This window comes from Conger conger, chromosome 9, assembly GCF_963514075.1.
Source record: "Conger conger chromosome 9, fConCon1.1, whole genome shotgun sequence".
Taxonomy (NCBI): Eukaryota; Metazoa; Chordata; class Actinopteri; order Anguilliformes; family Congridae; genus Conger; species Conger conger.
This window is the reverse complement of record NC_083768.1, coordinates 59,770,251-59,780,250: the sequence shown is the minus strand read 5'-3', so window position 1 is coordinate 59,780,250 and position 10,000 is coordinate 59,770,251. Positions and strand designations below refer to the sequence as shown.

General features: G+C 52.2%; 1 protein-coding gene across 3 annotated transcripts in view; it reads right to left on the bottom strand.

The window, feature by feature from the left end:
- thrb (thyroid hormone receptor beta) overlaps window positions 1-10,000 on the bottom strand; it is a 74,519-nt gene that overhangs the window by 33,817 nt on the left and 30,702 nt on the right. For all 3 annotated transcript variants that reach the window (XM_061254646.1, XM_061254648.1, XM_061254647.1), the window contains exon 2: window positions 3,225-3,301. The gene's annotated coding sequence lies outside the window, so the exon portion shown is untranslated. The remainder of the gene's footprint in view (window positions 1-3,224; window positions 3,302-10,000) is intronic.

The window sequence follows — 10,000 nt, the reverse complement described above, 5'->3', positions numbered from 1 at the left end:
GGTGAGTTTAAGTGTAGTTTATACAGCAATAATAAATAAATGTGTCAAAAATGTAGCCAACCAGGTACACACTGAAGAGAGATCTGATTCTTATGTCTGCACTGTGCCAAACATTCCATTTGTGCATCAATGGACAATAAAGTTTTGAATTTTGAATGTGTCACCTCCATATTTGAAGGTGTCTGTGTCAGCAGGTGTCTCAATATCCGGAGAACTTTATTATTATCTTATTAAGAGCGTTATTCACTGAAACACTAAGACACACTGTGACGTTGGACAGCCCTGCTGCAGGTGGACGTAAGCTACTGTGGCTGAGAGAACCAGATATCATGCCATGCCTTTAAAGTAAAACCATCGTGTTGGTGTGCGTGGCTGTGTGTGTGTCTGTGTGTGTGTGTGTCTGTCTGTGTTTGGGGTGTGTGTTTGTGTGTGTGTGTGCGTGGCTGTGTGTGTGTCTGTGTCTGGGGTGTATGTCTGTGTGTGTGTCTGTGTATGTGTGTGTCTGTCTGTGTTGGGGGTGTGTGTTTGTGTGTGTGTGTGTGTCTTTGTGTGTGTCTGTGTGTGGGTGTATGTCTGTGTGGGTGTGTGTGTATGTGTGTGTCTGTCTGTGTTGGGGGTGTGTGTTTGTGTGTGTGTGTGTGTGTCTTTGTGTGTGTCTGTGTGTGGGTGTGTGTGTGTCTGTGTCTGGGGTGTATGTCTGTGTGTGTGTCTGTGTATGTGTGTGTCTGTCTGTGTTGGGGGTGTGTGTTTGTGTGTGTGTGTGTGTCTTTGTGTGTGTCTGTGTGTGGGTGTATGTCTGTGTGGGTGTGTGTGTATGTGTGTGTCTGTCTGTGTTGGGGGTGTGTGTTTGTGTGTGTGTGTGTGTGTGTCTTTGTGTGTGTCTGTGTGTGGGTGTATGTCTGTGTGGGTGTGTGTGTTTGTGTGTTGGGGTGTGTGTGTTAGGGTTAGGTTGCAGGATGTTTTATTCACTGATAATAAACATAGAAAGGGAACACACTCCAGCACCAAAGCTGAGAAAAAAAAATGTTAATCTTAACGTGTAAATGAAAAATGTAAATATGCCACATTAAGCATAATGTAAATATTCCCTCTCCACCTGGCAACCCCACTAATCCCCTCTCCACCTGGCAACCCCTCCAATCCCCTCTCCACCTGGCAACCCCACCAATCCCCGCTCCACCTGGCAACCCCACTAATCCCGTCTCCACCTGGCAACCCCACCAATCCCCTCTCCACCTAAAATCGGGGTGGGGTGGTTTGGATGAGAGGAAGGGCCTTTGTCTCGGGGCCAGTTTCCAAAACATATCCCAGAAGCCTCCCACACGTTATAACAGAAGAAAATGGAAATTAATGTGTAATGACAATGTGAGTGAGGCTGGGAGGAGCAGGGCGGAGCAGGGCGGTGTCAGTGGGAGGAGCAGGGAGGAGCAGGGCGGTGTCAGTGGGAGGAGCAGGGCGGTGTCAGTGGGAGGAGCAGGGCGGTGTCAGTGGGAGGAGCAGGGCGGTGTCAGTGGGAGGAGCAGGGCGGTGTCAGTGGGAGGAGCAGGGAGGAGCAGGGCGGTGTCAGTGGGAGGAGCAGGGCGGTGTCAGTGGGGCTTGGCGGAGCAGGGCGGTGTCAGTGGGAGGAGCAGGGCGGTATCAGTGGGAGGAGCAGGGCGGTGTCAGTGGGAGGAGCAGGGCGGTGTCAGTGGGAGGAGCAGGGAGGAGCAGGGCGGTGTCAGTGGGAGGAGCAGGGCGGTGTCAGTGGGAGGAGCAGGGAGGAGCAGGGCGGTGTCAGTGGGCGGAGCAGGGCGGTGTCAGTGGGAGGAGCAGGGAGGAGCAGGGCGGTGTCAGTGGGCGGAGCAGGGCGGAGCAGGGCGGTGTCAGTGGGGCTGGGAGGAGCAGAGCAGTGTCAGTGGGGCTGGGAGGAGCAGGGCGGTGTCAGTGGGGCTGGGAGGAGCAGGGCGGAGCAGGGCGGTGTCAGTGGGAGGAGCAGGGCGGAGCAGGGCGGTGTCAGTGGGGCTGGGAGGAGCAGGGCGGTGTCAGTGGGGCTGGGAGGAGCAGGGCGGTGTCAGTGGGGCTGGGAGGAGCAGGGCGGTGTCAGTGGGGCTGGGAGGAGCAGGGCGGTGTCAGTGGGCAGAGCAGGGCGGTGTCAGTGGGGCTGGGAGGAGCAGGGCGGAGCAGGGCGGTGTCAGTGGGAGGAGCAGGGCGGAGCAGGGCGGTGTCAGTGGGGCTGGGAGGAGCAGGGCGGTGTCAGTGGGGCTGGGAGGAGCAGGGCGGTGTCAGTGGGGCTGGGAGGAGCAGGGCGGTGTCAGTGGGGCTGGGAGGAGCAGGGCGGTGTCAGTGGGCAGAGCAGGGCGGTGTCAGTGGGGCTGGGAGGAGCAGGGCGGAGCAGGGCGGTGTCAGTGGGAGGAGCAGGGCGGAGCAGGGCGGTGTCAGTGGGGCTGGGAGGAGCAGGGCGGTGTCAGTGGGGCTGGGAGGAGCAGGGCGGTGTCAGTGGGCAGAGCAGGGCGGTGTCAGTGGGGCTGGGAGGAGCAGGGCGGAGCAGGGCGGTGTCAGTGGGAGGAGCAGGGCGGAGCAGGGCGGTGTCAGTGGGGCTGGGAGGAGCAGGGCGGTGTCAGTGGAGCTGGGAGGAGCAGGGCGGTGTCAGTGGGGCTGGGAGGAGCAGGGCGGTGTCAGTGGGCGGTGTCAGTGGGAGGAGCAGGGCGGAGCAGGGCGGGATCAATACGGACACATCTCCATGGCAACATGACTAAAACAGGGGGAAGCAGATGTTGTTTTTACTCAGAGAAAGAGGGATGGAGAGAGGGAGAGGGATGGGAGAAAAAGAGGGATGGGCAGAGAGAGAGAAGGAGAGAGAGAGTGCAGATAGACCTGCCAGTGCTCTGTGGCGGTCATGCCCTGATGAATAGAGTATTAAAGAGCAAAAGGAGAGGACAGCCAGAGGGTTGAGCTGGGGGGCAGGGAGGGTTCAGCTGAGTGTGTGTGTGTGTGTGTGTGTGAGTGTGAGTGTGTGTGTGTGTGTGTGTGTGAGTCTGTGTCTAAGTCCTGGAGGGCAACAGTGTCTGCATGGTTCCCTTTCGACATGCAGCCAATAAGATGGCAAATTGTAACTCTTCATCCAATCAGAGACTAACAGACTGTGTTCTCTCCCGGGGTGTGTGTGTGTGTGTGTGTGGGTGTGTGTGTAGTGCGTGTGAATGTGTGTGTGTGAGTGTGTGTGTGTGAGTGGCGTTCTGTATCACCTGAGGTTCTCCGGAATGTTCCCTGTTGCCGGGGAAATGCGACAGGGCCCTGCTGCCCCCCTCCTCCGCAGAGACACCTGGGAATCATGGGAAAAAAAGAGTCACTTATCCCTCAGCCAATCAGCAGCCAGACAGAATCCTGTTGGTTTTTATTATGACTGTGTGGGTAATACCATCACACACCTTTGTTTGTATGTGTGTGAGTGTGTCTGAGTATGTGTGTGTGTGTGTGTGCATGTGTGTGTGAGTGTGTGTGTGTGTGCATGTGTGTGTGAATGCGTGTGTGTGTGAGTGTGTGTGTGTGAGTGTGTGAATAAGTGTGAGTGTGTGTGTGTGTGTGTGAGTGTGTGTGAGTGTGTGTGTGTGAGTGTGTGAATAAGTGTGAGTGTGTGTGTGTGTGTGTGTGTGTGTGTGAGTGTGTGTGAGTGTGTATGTGAGAGTGTGTGTGTGAGTGTGTGTGTACTGAATGTTCTAGAAGGTGGTCGCATCTGCAGATATTTCCGCATACACAGAATAAAACTATTTTTTGACATTTCAATAAAATTAGCACACTTAATCGGGTGGGAGGCAATACAGGGTTAATATCGTATAATAATAGTAATAATAGTAATATAATAATAGTAATGATAGTCTAGAAGTATAGCATCATAAGCAGCATATAGGTAGAGTGTTGTTTGGAGTAAACGTCTGGGCTCATCGTTCAGTCAGCACTGCAGGGGACAGGGGCAGGAACTGAAACAGCATCAGCACAAATCCGCCCCAGTGTGACATCCGCAAATATTTCACACCAGCCTGTCTAGACAGACGGCTCATTGTTTCCAAAAATTGGCTTTCAACAAGAGTTGTGCCTCTCCAAAATAGCATCTCCATTCATGAGGGAAAAAAATGATTCTGCGCAACATTCCAGAAATATGGATGCCTGAGCTTTATGATTTTCTCTGTAAATGTGTGTAGCTTAGCACCGGCGTGGGCATTCCGTCACACCCACACAGGGAGTCTGGGAAGGATATTCAAAACAATATTTTATCAGATTTCAGCTAAAATGTATCGCTGATTATATTTAACCTGCACGTCCCTAATTATATCAAGGCCAAATCAACCAGTGTCCAAGCCTGTGGGTTCAGACACCTCCACGGCCAGCTCATTCTTCTGCTCACTGCTCCCTCTAGAGGCGAGCGGGGCAGGTGCAGGGCACATGAGGACACGCTGAAGGAGCCGGGGAAAACAGAGCCTCATTAAGCCGCCGCCCGGCCGAAACACCACGCATTTTATTACCCCGTACACAAATAACACCAGGGCGGGGAAGATGCTGCACAATTTTATGATGCACAGCGCAATAATGCAATCTTAAACCGGTAATAATTTTGCCTATTGGTCTTAGTCATTGAGCGAATCAACGGTTTGTTAGTTAACCCGGCAGAGTAAACCGTAACCGGCCCAAAATACAAATGATTTTTATTAGAACACAAATAATAGCCTCCTAACAAACAAACAACGATGAGAATGAAAAGGCACACAGAGACGGAGAACTGAAACAGCGACGGCGAGACGTGAAAACCCCACGGCTCTGAATCTTCAGTCCAGGCTGAATACGCTTAATCTCACACCCCCAGCCCTCAGATCACTCCGCTGCATAAAGCACTGGATCATCCAGCTCACTCGCTCTCTTTCCACTGTCCGGCTGGGATACTGAAACATTCTGCAGGTTAATGCAGGTTCGTGCAGCAGGACTCTGAGACATTCTGCAGGGTAATGCAGGTTAATGCAGCAGGACTCTGAGACATTCTGCAGGGTAATGCAGGTTAATGCAGCAGGACTCTGAAACGTTCTGCTGCAGGTTCATGCAGGTTAATGCAGGTTCGTGCAGCAGGACTCTGAGACATTCTGCAGGGTAATGCAGGTTAATGCAGCAGGACTCTGAAACGTTCTGCTGCAGGTTCATGCAGGTTAATGCAGGTTCGTGCAGCAGGACTCTGAGACATTCTGCAGGGTAATGCAGGTTCGTGCCGCGATTCTTCCTGGCTGCAGTAGCTTGGCATCGTTTCGGATCTTGGCCTGACCTTCAAGGACGGACTTTCGTCAGCCACTCTGCTGCTAAACGGCGGAAACGTAAATGTAGCTGCAGCGCAGGAGAGGCTGTGATCCGGAGCTGCAGCGCAGGCAGCCCGCTAAACCCTCTAAACCCTCTAAACCCGCTGGGCTCGAAGGCTCCGACCGGAGAAAATGACCCGACACGCCCTGCTATGCTCCGCGGTAACTCCTACATCGGGAGAGTATAGCGCCCCTCAGAGGACACGTGTGATAATATTATACACGTAGATGAACACAGGTAATGCTAAAGTACAAAGGTTATTATTATATTACCAGCTGATTTCACTAAATAGCTTATTAGCTCAACCAAGCAGGTGAAAGATGAGTGAAATCAGGTGGTTCAGCACACAGTAGGAGCGTAGCGCTGATCTACACAGAGAGTAATCTAATATAATGAGCACTACTGCAGAGGAACACAGGTAATGCTAAAGTGCATGTAGGGTGCAGTCCATTTTCTTTGTACATTTCTTTTCTGGGCCCAGAAATCACTGACCATCTTAAAAACCATAAGAACACTTTAATGAATTAGCCACTTTACCAAGTTCTGACTGCCAAAAGATGAATAAAAAAGATGAGGAGCAGGTGAGAAGTCAGACTAGATGTTAGGATGAGGAGGCTGGCCATTGATTTGTTATTATTGTTCAGATCATTTTCCCCTCCAGATGGGTCCTGCTGCTTCAGGGATTCTTGCTGATTTTCCCATGCCCACCGCTACTGTAACCTGGGCCCACCACTACTGTAACCTGGGCCCACCACTACTGTAACCTGCGCCCACCACTACTGTAACCTGGGCCCACCACTACTGTAACCTGCGCCCACCACTACTGTAACCTGCGCCCACCGCTACTGTAACCTGTGCCCACCACTACTGTAACCTGCGCCCACCACTACTGTAACCTGCGCCCACCACTACTGTAACCTGCGCCCACCACTACTGTAACCTGCGCCCACCACTACTGTAACCTGTGCCCACCACTACTGTAACCTGCGCCCACCACTACTGTAACCTGCGCCCACCACTACTGTAACCTGCGCCCACCACTACTGTAACCTGCGCCCACCACTACTGTAACCTGCGCCCACCACTACTGTAACCTGCGCCCACCACTACTGTAACCTGCGCCCACCACTACTGTAACCTGGACTGGAGTTAAACCTGCAGACACTGTGGCCCTCCAGGACTGGAGTTAAACCTGCAGACACTGCGGCCCTCCAGGACTGGAGTTAAACCTGCAGACACTGCGGCCCTCCAGGACTGGAGTTAAACCAGCAGACACTGCGGCCCTCCAGGACTGGAGTTAAACCTGCAGACACTGCGGCCCTCCAGGACTGGAGTTAAACCTGCAGACACTGTGGCCCTCCAGGACTGGAGTTAAACCTGCAGACACTGCGGCCCTCCAGGACTGGAGTTAAACCTGCAGACACAGGGGCCCTCCAGGACTGGAGTTAAACCTGCAGACACTTTCAGACAGTTTTTGTGTGTGATGAGGGACATTATAGATATTTATGTGGAGAAAGACGCTGCTCCACAGCTGTTGTTCCCTTGAGTGAGGTGCTCTTCTGGAGCTGCACCAGTAACAGACCCAGCTGTGTGACATGGACGCTGTGTGAAAATGCTAATGTTGAGCACTGTTTGAGAGTGTCTGAAAAATGCCAGTAATTATAGGGCTGCAGTGGGGACGATAGCTCCATAAGAACCCTACAACAACCACTTAGCAAGACAGACAAAACACTGTTAACAACCAGTGTGTGTAAAACATGGTAAAGCTCCTCTCTGTGAAAGAGATTTGGAGTAAAATGCTGTAAATCAGTGTGCTGTGTCAGTGAGAGATATCCAGTATAAAATTTTGTAAAGCGCGTCTCTGTGAGAGAGATTGTGCTGTGTGCTCAGTGCCGTGCTATGTGCTCTGTGCTCTGCTGTGCTCTGCTCTGTGCTGTGCTCTGCTCTGTGCTCTGCTCTGTGCTGTGCTCTGTGCTCTGCTCTGTGCTCTGCTCTGTGCTCTGCTCTGTGCTCTGTGCCCGTGCTCTGTGCTCTGTGCTCTGTGCTCTGTGCTCTGTGCTCTGCTCTGCTCTGTGCTCTGTGCTCTGTGCTCTGTGCTCTGTGCTCTGTGCTCTGTGCTCTGCTCTGTGCTCTGTGCTCTGTTCTGCTCTGTGCTCTGCTCTGTGCTGTGCTCTGTGCTCTGCTCTGTGCTCTGTGCTCTGTGCTCTGTGCTCTGTGCTCTGCTCTGTGCTCTGCGCTCTGTGCTCTGCTCTGTGCTCTGTGCTCTGTGCTCTGCTCTGTGAGCTGCCGGCAGCGCCCCCCCCCCTCCCCCTGGCGTACCCCTCCCTTCATTACTCCACCTGCCCCCCAGGAGAGAAACGGCACAATAAACCCACAAAACTCTCTCTTCCCCAGCGGAGGTGAAGAGCGAAAATGAGAGAGAGCGAGAGAGCGAGGAAGGCAGGGTGCATTCTGGGATACGGGGGAGGACGTTTCAGGACAAACGCGGGGACTTGAGGATACTGCGGTACGCAGCTCCAAAAAAAAAAAAACATTTAGAAACAGAAAGTCTGACTGAGGCCACCGTCACACTCACACACACACACTCACACTCACACACACTCACACACACTCACACTCACACTCACACACACTCACACTCACACACACACACACTCACACACACTCACACACACACACTCACACACACACACACTCACACTCACACACACTCACACTCACACACACACACACTCACACATACTCACACACACTCACACACACTCACACACTCACACACACTCACACACACACACACACTCACACACACACACACTCACACTCACACACACTCACACTCACACACACACACACTCACACACACTCACACACACTCACACACACTCACAAACACACACTCACACACACTCACACTCACACACACACACACACACTCACACACACACACACACCCACACACACTCACACACACACACACACACACACACACTCACACAATCACACACACACACACCCACACACACTCTCACACACACACACACACCCACATACACTCACACACACTCACACACACTCACACACTCACACACACACACACACACACACACACACAATCACACACACTCACACACACTCACACTCACACACCCACACACACTCACACACACTCACACACACACACACACCCACACACACTCACACACCCACACACACACACACTCACACACACGCACACACACTCACACAATCACACACACACACACACTCACACACACACATACACACTCACACACTCGCACTCACACAGACACACACACAATCACACACACTCACACACACTCACACACACACTCGCACTCACACACACTCACACAATCACACACAAATACTCACACACACACATACACATTCACACACACACACACAATCACACACACTCACACACACTCACACACCCACACACAGACACACACACACTCACACTCACACACACACACACCCACACACACTCACACTCACACAGACGCACACACACTCACACAATCACACACACACACTCACACACACACATACACACTCACACACAATCACACACACACTCGCACTCACACACACTCACACAATCACACATTCACACATGCACACACACACTATCAGACTCCCACACACACAGACACACACACACTCACACTCACACACACACACACCCACACACACTCACACTCACACAGACGCACACACACTCACACAATCACACACACACACTCACACCCACACATACACACTCACACACTCGCACTCACACACACACACACACAATCACACACACACTCGCACTCACACACACTCACACAATCACACATTCACACATGCACACACACACACTATCAGACTCACACACACACATACACACTCACACACTTGCACTCACACACACACAGAACACACAATCACACACACTCACACACACTCACACACACACTCACACACCCACACACACAGACACACACACACCCACACACACTCACACAGACGCACACACACTCACACAATCACACACACACACTCACACACACACACTATCACACTCACACACACACATACACACTCGCACACTTGCACTCACACACACACACACACACACAATCACACACACACACTCACACACACACTCACACACACACACACACACACACTATCACACTCACACACACACATACACACTCGCACACTTGCACTCACACACACACACACACACAATCACACACACACACTCACACACACACTCACACACAGACACACACACACTCACACTCACACACACACACACCCACACACACTCATACTCACACAGACGCACACACACTCACACAATCACACACACACACTCACACACACACATACACACTCACACACTCGCACTGACACACACACACACACAATCACACACACACTCGCACTCACACACACTCACACAATCACACATTCACACATGCACACACACACACTATCAGACTCACACACACACATACACACTCACACACTTGCACTCACACACACACAGAACACGCAATCACACACACTCACACACACTCACACACACACTCACACACCCACACACACAGACACACACACACATACACACTCGCACATTTGCACTCACACACACACACACACACACAAT